The 21,105-nt window shown below is 43.8% G+C and overlaps 1 protein-coding gene across 5 annotated transcripts in view; it reads right to left on the reverse strand.

The window, feature by feature from the left end:
- The window catches only part of LOC135558777 (zinc finger protein 521-like), a 166,090-nt gene that overhangs the window by 121,811 nt on the left and 23,174 nt on the right, over window positions 1-21,105 (reverse strand). The gene's annotated exons all lie outside the window — the stretch shown is intronic.

A 21,105-nucleotide genomic window follows, 5' to 3' on the forward strand; every position in this document is an offset into this window, starting at 1 on the left:
TTCTTATTTTCAATGACGGCCTAGGAACAGTGGGTTAACTGCCGGTTCAGGGGCAGAACGACAGATTTGTACCTTGTCAGCTCGGGGATTCGAACTTGCAACCTTTCGGTTACTAGTCCAATGCTCTAACCACTAGGCTACCCTGCCGCCCTGTGCCTGTGTAAATAAGTAAGTAATTGGAGGTGTGTTGAAACACCCTTTTATTATGGAAACCACTATGAGGTGATTATTAGTTTGTGTATGGTAAGGTAGAGAGTGTAAAGCAAGGTAGAGAGTGTGTGTAAGTGAAAGAAAGACAGACAGAGAGAGAGAGATTATGATCCTGACTACAATTCTCTCTCTCTCTCTCTCTCTCTCTCTTTCTCAATAAAAGCAATGGAAGTGATGGGGAGAGTCAGGGCTCAGCAGCAGAAGGCAGAGTGAAATCGGTGTTGGAGATGATTGGAGGGTTAGAGATGTGGAGCGAGAAGAGAGTGGAGGGAGAGAGGAAGAGGAGGGAGAGGACCATGGAGAGGAGGTTGAAGAGGGAGAAGGACTGAAAGAGGGAGAGCACACCAGAGGGCTGCAGATAGCCTAGCAGTTTACAGCGTTGGGCCAGTAACCGAAAGGTCACTGGTTTTAATCCCCAGAGCCGGCAAGGTGGGAAAATCTGCTGTTCTACCCTTAAGCAAGGCAGTTAACCCCAAACAACTGCTTCCCGGGCGCCGTGGATGTCGATTAAGGCAGTCCCACGTACCTTTCTGATTCAGAGGGATTGGGTTCAATACGGAAGATTCATTTTGGTTGAATAAATTCAGTTGTGCAACTGACTAGGTATTCCCTTCCCATGAATCCATGGAATCTGTCTGCACCAAGTCTCACTCATTACCCTTGTACCACACAGTTTACTTTGTGCAAGGGCCTCCCGAGTGGTGCAGTGGTCAAAGCCACTACAGACCCGGGTTCGATCCCAGGCTGTGTCACTGTATGTATGCTGTAGTGTTAAGATTTTCCTTCACTGCAACTCTGTGGCCTAGCCCGAACCATGAAAAACTGCACCAGAGCATTATTCTTCCTCCACCAAACTTTACAATTGGCACTATGCATTCGGGCAGGTAGTATTCTTCTGGCATCCGCCAAACCAAGATACTTCCGTTGGACTGCCAGATGGTGAAGCATGATTCATCACTCCAGAGAACACATTTCCACTGCTCCAGAGTCCAATTGCGGCGAGCTTTACACCACTCCAGCTGACGCTTGGCATTGCGCATGGTGATCTTAGGCTTCTGTGCGCTGCTCGGCCATGGAAACCCATTTCATGAAGCTCCCGACGAACTTGTGATGACGTTGTTTCCAGTGGCAGTTTAGAACTGGGTAATGGGTGTTGCAACCAAGGACTGTTGATTTTTATGCGCTACACGCTTCAGCACTCGGCGGTCTCATTCTGTGAACTTGTGTGGCCTACCACTTCGCGGATGAGCCGTTGTTGCTCCTAACTGTTTCCAATTCACAATAAGAGCACTTACAGTTGACCGGGGCAGCTCTAGAAGGGCAGAAATTTGACAAACTAACATGTTGGAAAGGTGGCATCCTATGACGGTGCCAAGTTGAAAGTCACTGAGTTCTTCAATACGGCCATTCTACTGCCAATGTTTGTCTATGGAGATTGCGTGGCTGTGTGCTCAATTTGATACACATGTCAGCAACGGGAATACTAGTTTGAAGGGGTGTCCACATACTTTTGGCCATATAGTGCATATAGAGTATGGGCGGCGTTAGTAGACCAGCAAAGGCCCCTTCCCAGAAACTGTAGTATAAAGGCATTCAAAATGCAGCTTGTGCATTCACCTTGTGATGGCTACAGTGTGCAAGAAGCGGGTAGCCAAAAGCACGGCACCAGGGGGTGTGGACCGAGTTGTTACTCATCATGAGAAAGCACACCACTCCCTGGTGAAATTGAAAGGGCGCAACAGAGGGTGTGTGGTGTGCATCCATAGTGGACGCAGGACAAAGAGTGGGAGATGAGTAGAAACCTGCTTTGGGTGCTCTACGTGTTCTGTGCCACTGTGCCGGACGGGGCCGTGCTTCCAGACATGTCGTAGGCTAAATGCAAAACACTAAAGTGACCGTGTGAAATGTCAATTTGTCTTACAGATCTTAAGAGGGAAATGGTGTACTTTTTAAAATTGTGCTTTGTATCTTCTCTGTGTGTGTGTGTCTGCATTCATTGAATTGCTGTCAAAGAAGGCTACTATTTCAACATTTTGTGTCAGGTCTGGCCTGTGCTAAATCTTATTGAGAGAGGTCATCCACATTATGAAATAGTCTCTAAATAGTTTATTTTCTTTTTTACAATGTTACAGAATTAAGAATCTTTGTCAATCCAATAGCCTACTTTGTGTTTTTACATTTGTTCTCCGGATCTTTTCCGATCTAATACTTATTGCATTTACTGAATTGTTGTCAAAGTACTATTTCGTGCCATTTTGTAGGATGGGGCGGTGACTCAAGAAATGCGATGGTATGTTGTAGGCTAAATGCAAACACTCAAGTGACATCGTGACATGAATTTGTCCTACAAATCTCATCGGGAGATAACATTGTCTCTGAACAGTAGCTGTATTTTCTATCTTCTCTCTGTCTATCTAATACTTGTTGCATTCACTGAATTGTTGTCAATGTGGGCTACTATTTCTACATTTTGTGTCAGGCCTGGTCTGTACTAAATGTTATTGAAAGAGGTTATCTACATTTTGAACGTCTCTGAATAGTTGTTTTTACAATGTTAAAGAAGTAAGAATCATTGTCCATGAAATAAGACTACTTCGTGTTGGTTTTGAAATACTCTTTGAATATTGTCCCCTGGCCACATTTTGAATTATTTTCAAAATATTTATAATAAATTATACTTGGGTGAGTAATTTGGTCAAATGTACTACAATTTAAATACTCTTGGTTTATTTGTTGTGTTGAGTGTTAATAGTTTTTACACAATGGAAGACTAAATGAGTGTTGTTCCTATTGACATGAATGTGGTGTCATATTAAAGAAGAGGTTGTGCTCTTTAAAACTAAGTTAACGTGTTTATTGCCATTTGTTCTTTGTTTTTAAGCCATGTCTGTTTGTTTAAAATGTCATGAGAAAATCTTCTTCACCTTGAAAATTCTCAGTAATCTACAGTACATCAGCAATCTAGAATTATATTGGGCTCTAAAGGGTTACGTTGTTGACTGGATGTTCAAATAGTTTTCCAAATGTAGATAACTGTTGCACAGTGTTGCCATATTGAATGCAGCCCAGAGCCCAGCTTGTATGGAACTCCTGATCTTATACATTTCATAAGCCTCTGTCTAACCAGTCATGATCTGACCATGATCTAATGATCCGGAGATGTGGCTGCATTGGCCTCTCGCCCCCTCCTCCTCTTCCTCCTCCTCACATTGCACGGTACATGGTGCTCCTGAAAGGACCTGCAGTGGAGATTAGTAATCATCCAGGCTGTGCATATTGATGGCCATGTTTGCATATTTACTAGCCTCAGAGCCCAGTCGCCTGAGGTGAGAAGCAAATTACATTTCTGCTGCTTACCCCTACTCCGACAACTCTCTCTCTCTCACTCCTTCGATCTCTCTCACTCACTTGTGTGGGAGGGTTCTTTATTTTCTCCCACCTCCCTCACTCCTTTCTCTTAGCATGCTGATCAGTCATCTTGGGGTGAGCATCCTCCTCCTCCTAGCCTGCCCTGGTTGCATCCATGGCAGATAGCACTGTCTCATTTGGATAACATCATCACAGTGTAATCTTGTTGGAGAGAACAATCAGTTTACTTTGGAATTAGGCATTCTGTCGGTGGGAGTACAGAGAGAGAGAGAGAGAGGATCTCACAGGGTTTAAGGGACGCAAACGGAAGCATGCTCTATGGAATAAGGTCCGGATGCTGATTGGGCAAACACCACCCACACAGGCGCCACGTGAGAGTAATGGATGGCCAATGGGAAACAGGAATAGTAATGCTATCGGATTAAAATCCAATCACACGTTAGGTTTTTGGTGTGTTGACACTATTTGTGGAAAAAAACCCAGCCCACGATGTGGAGAAAGACAAGATGACTCATGCTTTGACTAAGGGCAAATGATGTCCTAATCCTCTCACTTTACAACAACCCAGTGTCTCTGGGTTGACACTTCCTTTGAGCTATTTTTCTAAATGAGATGTGTTGTTGTTGTTGTGTACATCCAGTGAATACAGAATGAAGCTGATTTAAATGGCTGGATGTTATTGTGGCTGTAAAGGTTGGTCGTAGTGAAGACTGCAGGTGGTTGGTTCTTTGCTCACTTTAAAACAGTGACTGATTTAGCGCTGGGCTACAGTACCACAGGTGGCGAGTTACTATTCAATCAGGGGTTTTAATGCCTCAGTTTAGTGTAGAGTCACGGCCAAACCTGGCACACAGCGCGGCCCTCTGCAGAATTCTAACCAACCACAAGCCAGGTGGCTATCTGTTAGGAGAGTCTCCATCTCTGATCAAATTGATTGGCTGACTCTCCCCCCCCCCCCAGCCAATCAATCAAGTGTGAAGGTGTGAGATGTATCGATTGGATGACCTTTACATTCACAGCAGTAAATAGACCCCCCCCCCCGCCGCCAATCCCCTCACACCCCAACCCCCTACTCTGAAGCATAAGAGGACATCTCCAGATACCTGACACTATGGGTTAGGTACAAGGGCACACACACACCGTGGTGTTTGTCCTGCCAAAGCACAATCCAGCGGGTACCCTGAGAGACCCTGAAAAAGGCCCATCTTGCACATAAAAATGAATTTATGAAACCACCACTTTCCAGCTTAAAATTATAAAAATACTGCAAATGTATTTTCTTAGAAAATATTTATTGATGGGCGGTGAACTCCCCATCCTGGAGAAGGGGCGGGGGGGGGGGGGGGGCTGCTCTGGCCCTCATCGCCCCACCCCAGACACCATCCCACTGGCCTAGCCAACAACAACAACCCCTGGGAGGTGAGGTGGAGGAGTTGGAGGAGGTAAGGAAACACTGGGACTTTGATAGTGCCTGTATTGACAAACATGTCAGAGTAAAAGTTAAGTTTAGCCTTTTAGGTCATAATGATAATTGCTTATATAGACAAAGGGGACCTGATCCTAGACCAGCACACTGAGACATTACTTTATGAATCCAGGCCCAGAGTTCCTGAAGCTCAGTGGCCAGCAGGCCAGCAGGATGCCGTCACACAGCTGGCTCTGTTCCTTCCTGTGGGTCCAGCCCGGTCCACAGAATACAGCCCGCGGGGACACATAAACCTGTCGGACCAGTCACTCTTTCCACCGCCCCCATCCCTTCCCTCCATACTTCCCTCCTTTCCACCGCATTGCTGGCCGGACAGTTTGGCAAAGCTGTATGTGTCTCAGGAAAAAGCCCTTTGGGGATCAATGTGCAGTACATTTCCACACAGACGTAGGCAAAAAAATCCTGTGACCTTTTCATTAGTAAGCATTAACAGCTTGTAAGGTCTAAAAGCCAGTGCTAGGGCTCTTTTAGGACTAGGTGCCATGTTCTCTAAGCACAGTGCCGTACAGCAAACTCCCCTGTTTCCAAAGCCCTCATTTGGTCCCATACGGATTCCAGACAGACGCACAGTATCTTAAGAAAGCACAGCAGCCCTGAAAAGCTCCTTGGCATTTGATATGCTAATACTGAGTGCTAATTACGCGCTGGGTGTGTTTGTTCATGTTTCACACGCCACGTGATTGTTTATTAATTCTAACCGGAGCAAGCTAGCGAGCGTTCATTTGCCACCGGCACGCCAGACACCTGTTAGGGTGGATTTTTGATCAAAGGAAATATAATGACTGCAAAAAACAACATGTTATCAGATGAAAAAAGAGATAATCTTGAGGTAATGTTAAGATTTCTGGTCAGAATGGTAAAGGACTGCATTTATTACCAAGGAACAAGCACGTGTTTATATGAATTGATAAGGCTGTTATTGATACATTCAATTCACATATTTATTATTGAATAGCTATGCATAGTAGCTATGTCACCTCTATGGTAGTAATACATATACCACATACACCTAAGTTCACACACATCTTGAATAAATGGAGTCTGTAGGTAGTGGAACTGAAGAATCTACAGTTCACAGAGCATTAAAAACAAACAAAATATAGCCCAGACACACAGTTCATAATGTTTCAAGATTCATTATTTGGCTTTTTCCCACATTTGTCTAGTTGTGTGTTCTCTATATAATTATTTGGTGAGCAACAGCAGGTTTGAGCGAAACCAAAAAAAATACAATAATTTGAATTCCTGGGGCACACAACCTCCTCACTCTCAAAACACGTCAACCAACCACTACCTAGGCTCTTTAGGCACTGGGGCGGTCGACTGACTTGAGCATCCAGAAATTTAGACTTTATTTGTTTTTCTTTCGTCGAAGAGTCGGTGCACGTAACCTGTCTGGCATTAATGATGTCGTTAATAAATCAGGGGCTAGATGCAGACGGTGGGTCATGCTCTGGATTTTCCTGGCAGGGATATGGTGCTTCTTGGTTCTCTGAGATAAGCTCCAGCGCGGGGGTCTTATCTGCCTCCTGCAGCCCCATCCAGCAGCACCGTGCGCTGGACACACAACCAGTCAACTCCATCACCCGGTAATTACCACCTCTGACGTTTCAACAAAGATGCCCTGCCTGCATACACCATGCTGCCTACCAGTGCTGTCTGTCCCTCTATCCTATTATACATTGCCCTGCTGGAAATACTGCCTGTCTGCTGTTCCCTCTCTCTCTAGCGTCTAGTCTTTTCACGGCAGCGTCACCCCAACATGGAGGTTCATGTTTTGCAATAGTGTTTATGTGAGGTCTGATGTCATTCTTGGTTCAGTCTCTAGACAGGGAACTCGGCGTTCTGGCTTCAATGTAGGTGGCAGGGTAAATCCTGTACCTACTTGGACCGTACTGTATGCCTATGTGTTGAGAGGGATAAAGTCATTTGTGTTAGGGTGTCTTTACCAGGGGCTTAAGTCATTTGTGTGTAACACTCTCTCTCTCCGTCGGGGAGAAGGAGTCGGTCATCTCATGGCTTCAGCCTAGCCGCCAGAGTCAATCGGTGTTACAAAGCGAGGGAGCGTTTTCTTTTATTCAATTGTTTTCCACTTCCACGAGCGCGTGCCAAGAGGGAGGAAAGCGCCGGCTTAACACGCTCTGCAATTCAACATGGCCAGACGCAGTCCTATTAAGATTTAATGTGCCATTCTTCTGCCTGACTCAGAGGCTGAGCAGGAGAGTGAACAAAGAGCAAGCAGGGCCACAGAGAGCGAGAGAGAGAGAGAGCGAGAGAGAGAGAGAGAGACTGCTTCACCATGACCGGGCCTCAGTCAAACGTCATTCTAGTGATGTGTCTGATAATGACAAACAGACCATAGATAAAAACAGGGCAAACCATAACAGTGTTGCAAATACAAATACGTAATTTCACGGAATATACCTGATATTATATGCCTACTTACATGATATTATCTGCATCCTTCCCATTACATTAGCCTATCAACCGTGCTCCTCTATCGCCATCTGATTTCAAAGGAGGTCATGTGGATGAATGTTAAAGACACAGAACCCCTCGGGCTAAAAATGATGTTTAGTCTCCGCTGGAAAGTCCAAGCATGCAGGTGTGTGCACGTGTGTGTGTGTCTGTGTGTTTACTATGATTGTAGGTATGTGTGTCGGTGCGTGTAAGTGAGTGAGTGAGAAAGAGAGAGGGAGAGAGCGAGAGGGGGGAGGGGAAGGAGGGAGAGATGGCAATAGATATAGATGGCAATAGATAGAGACATGATTATTCAAGTGAAGGAGGTACCGAAAAAGGGCAGAGAGAAGCCGAGCTGCTGAGCTGGTCCAAGTTTGCCATCAGATAATTATGTATGTCTCCTACACAGGCACAAACAAACAGACTCATCCATTATTATTTTGATTGTGTTTCTGCAGAAACTGCAGATCACGGCTGACAAAGACCAATGAATACTTTATATGGTGCATCATTTGTGCGGTGTGAAGCACAGGGGAGAGAGGAAGAGGGCGTCCTCAAGAGGGAATATGCTTTGAATTCCTAATGACACTCCTGTTAATGTTACTGGCTCCGTCGCACAGAGAGGAAACACAAGGGGCCGCTACACTGAGGAGTCAGATCAACTACTTCACACACACACGCGCACACGCACGCACGCACGCACGCACACACACACAAACACACAAGGGAAAGACTCCAGCCTAATTCTGAGAGCTCACTCTACCATGAGGTCTCTTTTCAGTGGCTGTGTTGTGCCAAAAGTCGCTGCTATTCTCCCCTGACCGCCTCTCCCCCTTTCAAAGCCTTGTAATCACTGTGCCACCCTTTGTACTGGCAAGTCACAAGACGCCCAGGCAAAAACGCGCCGGAATTTCTGAGGAACGGCAAAAGGCTCCGAGTTAGGCTAATCAGGGCTGCTCATGTCACCTCTCTCTCTTTCTCAGTGTCTCAAAAGGCTTTTGAAGAAAATAAAGTATTTGCAGTTCATTGGCGCATTCTTCTTGGCAGCTGCAGAGCAGCTGTTGGATCAATACATGCCTTTTTTCTTAGTGGAAAAAAACCCAAGTTCAGCCAAACAGTTATTACAAAACACGGTCTGCCAGAGACTAGTTCATCATTGTTGTGGTTATTACAGGACATTTCCATGCCGCTGACCCAAAGACTTGATGTTAAATAACTATTATGTACTTCAAACCAACATGTTAGTGTACAAAGTCAGACAAGGCGAACATATTCAGTGTGACTTACTGTCATTTAAATCTGTATCTAAATGCTTAAAAACAAACTACGCTATATCCTCAACTGAGAGAACAGAAACAGCCCTCCTACTCCTACGTATGTTCCTACCAATTCCCATCAAATAGCTGCAGTATTGCCTGAATTGTCTGGTAGGAAATAATGCATCTCATTTTCTCAAAGTACATTAATATACTTTTCTCATAAATCAAACATTTATTTTATCGGATGTTGACTGCATCGCTAAATCTCCACAAGCAAGAGCAGAAAAAGTAAAGAATCGACATAATTTAAATCCATGTAAGGCCCAGTTCTCTTTTTATGATTGATTTCTTTATCTGAGGGAAGCAGAAGACATGCTCTTTTTGCTTTCACAGTGGCTGGCAGGAAAACAGAGAGAGAGAGACACTTATTAAAAAGGTCATCTCAAAGAGGGTTAAAATAGCAGACCACAGATCTCTCCTGAGGGTCGAGCTGTGCCCTTTTCTCTAGTGAAGGACACAAGAAAAGGTGTTGCACTAGGGAGCAGGCCAGTAATGAAAGAATGGCCACTATGATATTCAAATGTCTCCAGCAGCAGAGTTCAGTAGGATAATACATTTTACAGTGCGAGGCAAGCCACTTTGAAATTGGCTATCTTTTGAATTAAAATCAGTGCTGATGCCATTGTCTTCGTTTACGTAAAGACAGTAAAGGCTACTATAAGTCCTGAGTGTATATTTTCTTACATGCCATTACACTGTTATAGTTGTGGAGAGACAGTGTGTGCGCGAGAGCAATAGTCTGCGGTTAAAATTGGCAAAAAACACACACATTCCTTTCCACAGGGCCGTGGGGTGAGACAGGGATGCAGCTTAAGTCCCACCCTCTTCAACAAATTGGCGAGGGAACTAGAACAGTCTGCAGCACCCAGCATCACCGTACCAGAATCTGAAGTCAAATGTCTACTGTTTGCTGATGATCTGGTGCTTTTGTTACCAACCAAGGAAGGCCTAGAGCAGCACCTAGATCTTATGCACAGATTCTCCCAGACCTGGGACCTGACAGTAAATCTCAGCAAGACAAAAATAATGGTGTTCAAAAAGAGGTCCAGTCGCCAGTACCACAAATACAAATTCCATATCGACACCATTGGCCTAGAGCACACAAAAAAACTATACATACCTCAGCCTAAACATCAGCATCACAGGTAATTCTGATTCAGTGGGGTTGGGTTAAAGGCAGAAGACACATTTCAGTTGAATGCATTCAGTTGTACAACTGACTAGATATCCCCCTTTCACATTCCCTTTCCCTAACTTACACAAAGCTGAGAAAGAGCTGAGAGACGAGGCAAGAAGGGCATTCTATGCCATCAAAAGGAACATAAAATTTGACATACCAATTCGGATCTGGCTAAAAAGACTTGAATCAGTTATAGAACCCATTGCCCTTTATGGTTGTGAGGTCTGGGGTCCGCTCACTAACCAATAATTCACAAAATGGGACAAAAACCCCAAATTGAGAATCCAAATAATGCATGCAGGGCAGAATGAGGCCGATACCCGCTAATTATCAAAATCCAGACAAGAGCCGTTAAATTCTACAACCACCTAAAAGGAAGCGATTCCCAAACCTTCCATAACAAAGCCATCACCTACAGAGAGATGAACCTGGAGATGAGTCCCCTAAGCAAGCTGGTCCTGGGGTTCTGTTCACAAACACACACAGACCCCACAGAGCACCAGCACAACAACACAATTATACCCAACCAATTCATGAGAAAACAAAAATGTAATTACTTGATAAAGAATTATTGGAAAGAATTAACAAAAAACCCCAGATCAAACTAGAATGATACTTGGCCCTAAACAGAGAGTACACAGTGGCAGAATATCTGACCGCTGTGACTGACCCAAACTTAAGGAAAGCTTTGACTATGTACAGACTCAGTGAGCATAGCATTGCTCGGCCACCGTAGGCAGACATGGCTCTCAAGAGAAGACAGGCTATGTGCACAAAATGAGGTGGAAACTGAGCTGCACTTCCTAACCTCCTGCCAAATGTAAGACCATTTGAGAAACATATTTCCCTCAGATTACACAAATCCACAAATAATTTGAAAACAAACCCAATTTTGATCAACTCCCATATCTACTGGGTGAAATACCACAGTGTGCCATCACAGTAGCAAGATGTGTGACCTGTTGCCACAAGAAAAGGGCAACCAGTGAAGAACAAACAGTATTGTAAATACAACCCATATTTATGTTTCGTTACTTTCCCTTTTGTACTTTAACTATTTACACAATGTTACAACACTGTATATATACATAATATGACATTTGTAATGTCTTTATTCTTTTGGAACTTCTGTGAGTGTAATGTTTACTGCTCATTTTTATTGTTTATTTAACTTTTGTTTATTATCTACTTCACTTACTTTGGCAATGTTAACATATGTTTCCCATGCCAATAAAGCCCTTGAATTGAAGTGAATTGAGAGAGAGAGGCCTACGGAATAAAAGGCCTCTCCTCTCTCTCCTTCCTCCTCCCCTGGGAAGCTTAAAGCCCTGACGGCAGGATGCTGATCCCAACACAGAAACCTGATCCGCAGCCATCCTGGAGCCTGGAGGGAGACCCCCCCACCCCACCCCATCTACCCCCACACCCAGCCTCCCGGAGCCCCTGGAGCCCCTCCAGTCCTACCCCAGAGTTAGAGGGACGCTTCGGGGGAGCATTCCTCCAGCCCAGCCTCTCCAATCCTCTCCACTCTTGTGTCTCCGGAGAAGCATTATTCCAGCCCTGCCTTGCCTTCCACCCCAGCCTGTACTGGAACACTGGAAGTCTCCCTCCGGGGAAGCATTCCTGCAGCCCTGCCCAAGCCCAAGACACTGTCTCTGGGGACACATTCCTGCAGCACTCTCCCTCCTCTCCCGTCTCCCTCTCACAGACTCTCTCTCGCCTTCCTCCGCAGTCCAGCATTAGCACGATCAATAGCACCGATCACATCGGGGGGGCACGAGGCAATCCATACCCCCGTGCTCCCTTAGCGCACTGCAGTGGTCACGGCTTAAGTGCATAGAGAGGTGTTATACCTCGGCCAGACAGTGGGGAGACAATGGCAGCCATTGATCGGGGTGACATGTTACATCTCTCTCTCTCGTCTGTCGGGCGTGGTCTAGTAGATACTGTATGCTACAGCAGCAGGGTCTTTGGAGATTGTTTGTTCTTTCAACTGTGGATAGTGTTGGAAGGTTTAGTTACTAAGGGATAGTGGGAGTGTGGGTTTGGGACTGTGGGTTTGTAATGTGTATGTGCTTGCATGGGTATACACATCCCTGTGCATGAATTCTGAAATAGAATATGGTAAATATTCACGAGACTAACTAAATAAGAACAACCCTTCCTAAACTTTCCACAAAATCCTACTAATTCTCAATATCAGGGTTGGTTCCAGTTAATGTGTTTCCTAAAAATAACACATGAAAAAGTGATTGTAGAAGTGGAGGATTCAGCAGGTGCTGGTTGTTGATTAGAAAGTGGTTTTAATAAAGGATCCATCTGTGAGCTGAAAGTCGATGTAAAGCAGATTAATTGGTCATGGATGTCTACATAATGCCACATAGGAAATCTCTGAGAAGATTCCAGACTGAAAAAAACACAAACGCACACATAGACGCGCACACGCACACGCACACACACACACACACACACACACACACACACACACACACACACACACACACACACACACACACACACACAGTATCCTGTAAGTTTCTCCTCTCTCTCTGTTTGAATAGTAATAGAGTGGTTGTGCACAATCACAATACCCTAATGCCAATTACATTCCTTTTGTTTGGCTTCCACAGGGGCTCTGAGCCAAACTCCAGCATTCAGCAATTAAGACTTATTTGTCTGTGAGATTGACATTAATAAAGGCCTTTACTTAATTATCGGAGAAATAATATGCCCGAGTTGTTCATTGTGACCCTGTCAAGATAATGGATGACCCTGTCTAATGAGTGAGAACATGTTTGGCTATTGTTTTGCTCAAAATGCTTCTTTTTTTTAAATCTCAAAAAAAAACCTTTCAGTCCTTTAACGGTGCCAATAGAAATATACCTCCCGTTGTTGCCAATCAGAACATAATAGGAAAAAAGGTGAGCAATCAAACAAATCAAAAAGCTAGTATAATTGGCAATAAAGTTCGAAGTCAATGGTAGAGCATGAGCTTCTTTCCTCCTCGACGAGTACTAAAATGACCATAGCGCAATGATTTCATGTGCATGCCAAATACAATGTGCTGGAATCAATATTGGATTTATGGATTGGGGGGGGCTGATGAGTTTACTTTTGAGGGGGGGAGGGGAAGAGTTTTTTCGGGTAATAAAGGCCTACTTCACAAATTTTGTGGGAATATATACAGTGGGGCAAAAAGGTATTTAGTCAGCCACCAATTGTGCAAGTTCTCCCACTTAAAAAGATGAGAGAGGCCTGTAATTGTCATCATAGGTACACTACGACAGACAAAATGAGAAAAAAAATCCAGAATATCACATTATAGGATTTTTAATGAATTTATTTGCAAATTATGGTGGAAAATAAGTATTTTGTCAATAACAAAAGTTTATCTCAATACTTTGTTATATACCCTTTGTTGGCAATGACAGAGGTCAAACGTTTTCTGTAAGTCTTCACAAGGTTTTCACATACTGTTGCTGGTATTTTGGCCCATTCTTCCATGCAGATCTACTCTAGAGCAGTGATGTTTTGGGGCTGTTGCTGGGCAACATGGACTTTCAACTCCCTCCAAAGATTTTCTATGGGGTTGAGATCTGGAGACTGGCTAGGCCACTCCAGGACCTTGAAATGCTTCTTACGAAGCCACTCCTTCGTTGGCCAGGCGGTGTGTTTGGGATCATTGTCATGCTGAAAGACCCAGCCACGTTTCATCTTCAATGCCCTTGCTGATGGAAGGAGGTTTTCACTCAAAATCTAACGATACATGGCCCCATTCATTCTTTCCTTTACACGGATCAGTCGTCCTGGTCCCTTTGCAGAAAAACAGCCCCAAAGCATTTTGACCCCACGGGTGAGATCTTGTGTGGAACCCCAGATCGAGGGAGATTATCAGTGGTCTTGTATGTCTTCCATTTCCTAATAATTGCTCCCACAGTTGATTTCTTCAAACCAAGCTGCTTACCTATTGTAGATTCAGTCTTCCCAGCCTGGTGCAGGTCTACAGTTTTGTTTCTGGTGTCCTTTGACAGCTCTTTGGTCTTGGCCATAGTGGAGTTTAGAGTGTGACTGTTTGAGGTTGTGGACAGGTGTATTTTATACTGATAACAAGTTCAAACAGGTGCCATTAATACAGGTAACGAGTGGAGGACAGAGGAGCCTCTTAAAGAAGAAGGTACAGGTCTTTGAGAGCCAGAAATCTTGCTTGTTTGTAGGTGACCAAATACTTATTTTCCACCATCATTTGCAAATAAATTCATTAAAAATCCTATAATGTGATTTTCTGATTTTTTTCCCTCATTTTGTCTGTCATAGTTGAAGTGTACCTATGATGAAAATTACAGGCCTCTCTCATCTTTTTAAGTGGGAGAACTTGCACAATTGGTGGCTGACTAAATACTTTTTTGCCCCACTGTATATGTATATAGTTGAAGTCAAAGTTTACATACACCTCAGCCATATACATTTAAACACATTTTTCACAATTCCTGAAATTTAATCCTAGTAACGAATTCCCTGTCTTAGGTCAGTTAGGATCTCCACTTTATTTTAAGAATGTGAAATGTCAGAATAATAGCAGAAAGAATGACTTATTTCAGCATAAGCACATCCCCATTGGGTCAGAAGTTTACATACACTCAATTAGTATTTGGTAGCATTGCCTTTAAATGGTTCAACTTGGGTCAAACGTTTCAGGTAACCTTCCACAAGCGTCCTACAATAAGTTGGGGGAATTTTGGCCCATTCCCCCTGACAGAGCTGGTGAAACTGAGTCAGGTTTGTAGGCCTCCTTGATCACACACGCCTTTTCAGTTCTGCCTGCAAATTATCTAGTGGATTGAGGTCAGGGTTTTGTGACTTTGTTGTCCTTAAGCCATTTTGCCACAACTTTGGAAGTATGCTTGGGGTCAGTGTCCATTTGGAAGAGCCATTTGCGACCAAGCTTTATCTTCCTGACTGATGTCTTGAGATGTTGTTTCTATATATCCACGTAATTTTCCTCCCTCATGATACCATCTATTTTGTGAAGTGCACCAGTCCCTCCTGCAGCAAAGCACAACCACAACATGATGCTGCCACCCTCGTGCTTCACGGATGGGATGGTGTTCTTCGGTTTGCAAGTCTCCCCCTTTTTCCTCCAAACATGACGATGGTCATTATGGCCAAACAGTACTATTTTTGTTTCATCAGACCAGAGGATATTTCTCCAAAAGGACAATCGTTTTCCCCATGTGCAGTTGCAAACCGTAGTCTGGCTTTCTTATGGCGGTTTTGGAGCTGAGGCTTCTTCCTTGCTGAGCAGCCTTTCATGTTTTGTCGATATAGGACTCGTTTTACTGTGGATATAGATACTTTTGTACTTGTTTCCTCCAGCATCTTCAAAAGGATTGATTTGCACTTTTTCACACCAAGGTATGTTCTTTTCTAGGAGACAGAACACATCTCCTTCCTGAGCGGTATGTCGGCTGCATGGTCCCATGGTGTTTATACTTGCGTAATATTGTTTGTACAGATGAACATGGTACCTTCAGGTGCTTGGAAATTGCTCCCAAGGATGAACCAGACTTGAGGAGGTCTACAACTTTTTTCTAAGGTCTTAGCTGATTTCTTTTGATTTTCCCATGATGTCAAGCAAAGAGGCACTGAGTTTGAAGGTAGGCCTTGAAATACATCCACAGGTACACCTCCAATTGACTCAAATTATTTCAGAAGTTTCTAAAGCCATGACATCATTTTCTGGAATTTTCTAAGCTGTTTAAAGGCACAGTCCACTTAGTGTATGTAAACTTCTGACCCACTGGAATTGTGATACAGGGAATTATAAGTGAAATAACAAATGTTTGTAAAGAATTGTTGGAAAAATTACACTTGTGTTTTGCACAGATGTCCTAACCGACTTGCCAAAACTATAGTTTGTTTACATGAAATTTGTGGAGTGGTTTAAAAACAAGTTTTAATGACTCCAACCTCAGTGTATGTCCTCAACACTGGGGCCCCACAAGGGTGTGTTCTAAGCCCTCTCCTGTACTCCCTGTTCAACCATGACTGCTTGGCCATGCACGATTGCAACACAATCATCACGTTTACAGACAACACTACAGTGGTAGGCCTGATTACCAATAATGACGAGACTGCCTACAGGGAGGAGGTGAGGGCCTTTAGATTGTGGTGTCAGGAAAATAGCCTCACACTCAACGTCAACAAAATAAAGTAGATTTGGGAACTTCAGGAAACAGCAGAGGGAGCACCCCCCCATCCACATCGATGGGACAGTAGTGGAGAAGGTGGAAAGTTTTAAAGTTCCTTGGCGTACACATCACGGACAAACTGAAATGGTCCACCCACACAGACAGTGTGGTGAAGAAGGCGCAACAGCGCCTCTTCAACCTCAGGAGGCTGAAGAAATGTGGCTTGTCATTTAAATCACTCACAAACTTTTACAGAGCATCCTGTCGGACTGTATCACCGCGTGGTACGGCAGTTGCACGGCCCTCAAGGCTCTCCAGAGGGTAGTGCGGTCTGCACAACGCATCACTGGGGTCAAAATGCCCTCCAGGACACCAACACCACCCAATGTCACAGGAAGGCCAAAAAGATAATCAAGGACAACAACCACCCGAGCCACTGCCTGTTCATCCCACTATCATCCAGAATGCGAGGTCAGTACAAGTGCGTCAAAGCTTGGGCCGAGAGACTGAAAAACAGCTTCTATCTCAAGGCCATCAGACTGTTAAACAGACTCAAATCAATGGCCACTTTAATAAATGGACTTAATAAAGGTAACACTAGTCACGTTAAATAACGTCACTTTAATAATGTTTACATATCCTACATTACTCATCTCATATGTATATACTGTGTCCTACACCATCTACTGCATCTTGCGAATGCCGCACGCCATCGCTTATCCATATATTTATATGGGGATATACTTATTCATCCCTCTACATTTGTGTGTATCTGTGTGTATAAGGTAGATGTTGTGAATTTGTTAGATTAATTGTAAGATATTACTGCATGGTCGGAATTAGAAGCACAAGTATTTCTCTACACTGGCATTAACATCTGCTAACCATGTGTATGTGAACAATAAAATTTGATTTGATTTGAAACCACTACTAAAGGACACCAATAATAAGAAGAGACTTGCATGGGCCAAGAAACTCGAGCAATGGACACTAGACTGATGGAAATCTGCCCTTTGGTCTGATGAGTCCAGATTTCTAGATTTGTATTTCCATCTGCGGTGTCTTTGTGAGATGCGGAGTCGATGAACGGATTATCTCCGCATGTGTACTTCCCATGGTGAAGCATGGAGGAAGAGGTGTGATGGTGTGGGGTGCTTTGCTGATGACACTGTCTGTGATTTATTTAGAATTCAAGACAAACTTAACCAGCATTGCTACCACAGCATTCTGCAGCGATACACCATTTGCGGTATAAGGGCTATTTTACCAAGAAGTAGAGTGATGGAGTGGTGCATCAGATGACCTGACCTCCACAATCCAGCGACATCAACCCAATTGAGATGGTTTGGGATGAGTTGGACCGCAGAGTGGAGGAAAAGCAGCCAACAAGTGCTCAGCATATGTGGGAATTCCTTCAAGATTTTTTGAAAAGCATTCCAGGTGAAGCTGGTTGAGAGAATGCTAAGAGTGTGCAAAGCTGTCATCAATGCAAAGGGTGGCTACTTTATTTTTAATTTATCCGTTATTTTACCAGGTAAGTTGACTGAGAACACGTTCTCATTTGCAGCAACAACCTGGGGAATAGTTACAGGGATTGTAAACTGGGGATTATTAGGTGACCGTGATGGAATGAGGGCCAGATTGTGAATTTAGCCAGGACACCGGGGTTAACACCCTTACTCTTATGATAAGTGCCATGGGATCTTTAATGACCTCAGAGAGTCAGGACACCCGTTTAATGTCCCAACCGAAAGACGGCACCCTACACAGGGCAGTGTCCCAAATCACTGCCCTGGGGCATTGGGATATTGTTTAGACCAGAGGAAAGAGTGCCTCCTACTGGCCCTCCAACACCACTTCCAGCAGCATCTGGTCTCCCATCCAGGAACTGACCAGGACCAACCCTGCTTAGATTCAGAAGCAAGCCAGCAGTGGTATGCAGGTTGGTATGCTGCTGGCTCAACTTTAATTTCTCTAGGGTAGGAGGCAGCATTGGGAATTTTGGATGAAAAACCTGCCCAAATTAAACTGCCTGCTACTCAGCAATAAAAGCTAGAATATGCTTATATATAGTATATTTGGATAGAAAACTGTTTGAATGATGTATGTGAGTATAACAGAACTCATATGGCAGGCAAAAACCTGAGAAAAAATTCAACCAGGAAGTGGGAAATCTTAGGTTTGTAGTTTTTCAACTCATTGCCTATCGAATATACAGTGTCTATGGGGTCATATTGCACTTCCTAAGGCTTCCACTAGATGTCAACAGTGTTTAGAACCTTGTTTGAGGCTTCTACTGTGAAGTGGGGGCGAATGAGAGGGGATTGAGTCAGAGGTCTGCCAGAGAGGCATGTGTTGACCACGCGTGTTCACGTGAGAGTTAGCTTGCATTCCATTGCAATTCTACAGACAAAGGAATTCTCCAGTTGGAACCGTATTGAAGATATATGTTACAAACATCCTAAATATTGATTCTATACATCGTTTGACATGTTTCTACGGACTGTAACGGAACTTTTTGCATTTTCGACTGCACCTAGTGATCGCGCCTCATGAATTTTGATTACTGGGCTAAACGAGCGAACAAAAAGGAGGTATTTGGAAATAAATTATGGACATTATCGAACAAACAAACATTTATTGTGGAACTGGGATTCCTGGGAGTGCATTCTGATGAAGATCATCAAAGGTAAGTGAATTTATACATGGAAAATGCTATTTTTGACTTCTGTTGACTACACAACATGGGGGATATCTGTTTGGGTTGTTTTGGTCTCTGAGCGCTGTACTCAGATTATTGCATGGTGTGCTTTTTCCGTAAAGTTTTTTTGAAATCTGACACAGTGGTTGCATTAAGGAGAAGTGAATCTAAAATTCCATGCATAACAGTTGTATTTTTTAGCAAAGTTTGAGTTTATGTTTATGAGTATTTCTGTAAATTGATGTGGCTCTCTGCAAAATCACGGGATGTTTTGGAACTACTGAACAAAACGCACCAATGTAAACTCAGATTTTTGGATATAAATATGAACTTTACCAAAGAAAACATACATGTATGGTGTAACATGAAGTCGTATGAGTGTCATCTGATGAAGATCAAAGGTTAGTGATTAATTTTCTCTATTTCTGCTTTTTGTGACTCCTCTCTTTGGCTGGTAAAATGGCTGTGTTTTTCTGTGACTTGGCTCTGACCTAACATAATCGTTTGGTGTGATTTCGTCGTAAAGCCTTTTTGAAATCGGACACTGTGTAACGGCGTTCTTCGTTTGTTGAAAGAGAGTCGGACCGAAATGCAGCGTGGTGGTTACTCATGTCTTTAATGTAGAAGATAGCGATACATTAAATAACTTAAATAAATACAAAACAACAAACGGAACGTGAAAACTAATTACAGCCTATCTGGTGAACACTACACAGAGACAGGAACAATCACCCACGAAATACAAAGTGAAACCCAGGCTACCTAAATACGGTTCCCAATCAGAGACAACGAGAATCACCTGACTCTGATTGAGAACCGCCTCAGGCAGCCAAGCCTATGCAACACCCCTACTCAGCCGCAATCCCAATAACTACAAAACCCCAATACGAAATACAACAACATAAACCCATGTCACACCCTGGCCTGACCAACTAATTAACGAAAACACAAAATACTAAGACCAAGGCGTGACACACTGTAGCTGGATTTACAACAGGTGTATCTTAAAATGGTGTAAAATACTTGTATGTTTGAGGAATTTTAATTCAAGAGATTTCGGTTGTTTTGAATTTGGCGCCCAGCAGTTTCACTGTCTGTTGACGAGATCGTACGCTAGCGTACAAACCCTTGAATGAGTAGGCGTGTCCAAACTTTTGACTGGTACTGTACATATATGTACATATATCCACGCACAACGGTGTGAGCGGGTGAGGGAGCATGCAGAGACACAGACAAAAACAACTCCATTCAGTGAGACAGGCTTCCAGTCAATAGAAAATATTTGCAACACTGATGTGGGATATCTTTCTGGTTGTTTGGAAATCTGAGACCACTCTGAAGCAGTCCTACCATATAATTTGTGGTCGGCTGGTTGAGGGTTGCAAAATATGAAATGACACTGTGTCTGAGTATAAACGGAGGAGAGTCTATACTGCTATCTGATTGGGTAATACTTAATGTATCCCCCCTCTCCCTATTACATTTTATACTCCTAAAATAAAGGAAGTCTAAATCTTCACAGACTGTTCTTCTCAACATGGGACAGGACGGGACAGGACGGGGATAAAGGAGGGCACCAACTCCATGAGAATCACATGGAGGAAACCTTCAGCGGCTCACATCATTAGTTCTCTGAGCCACCTTGTCAGAGTATTTATAGCAGTGCTCTTTTCATCCATCACATGTTCAATGAGTCTGCCAATGGCACCCTTCCTTCTCTCTTCTCCCTCTCAGGGTCCCAGTAGAAATGGAGGATTCCTCCACAGTAACAGGAGGGACCTCACTACCGTAGGGATCCACTTACAGAGGAGGTCTGGTTACTCGTTAGGACTCAATGACATTGGCTTTGACTACTGGAGAATCTGACTGCTGTGGATTGGTGGAGTGCAGTGTGGTGCCTAAATACTCGGATTATTGCAAAACTTAGGGGGATTTTCTGTGTGTGTGATTGGTAATTATAGTGGTGATGAATAAAGATATGGGTTGTTGTCCCCTCTCCTCTCCTCTCCATTTGTGTAGTGTGTCGGATTGGACATCCACCAATTTCATGGCATGCACTATTCATCGAAGGTAGACTAGTACTGAAGTCCCTTATGTGTGGTGTGTGTTGCACCCAGCACACTGTGTATGCCGGTATTCTCCAGTGGGAAGACTGGAATGGGAGAGGTAGAGCTGAAGAGTAGAGGGAATGG

Source organism: Oncorhynchus masou, chromosome 17 (assembly GCF_036934945.1).
Source record: "Oncorhynchus masou masou isolate Uvic2021 chromosome 17, UVic_Omas_1.1, whole genome shotgun sequence".
Classification (NCBI taxonomy): Eukaryota; Metazoa; Chordata; class Actinopteri; order Salmoniformes; family Salmonidae; genus Oncorhynchus; species Oncorhynchus masou.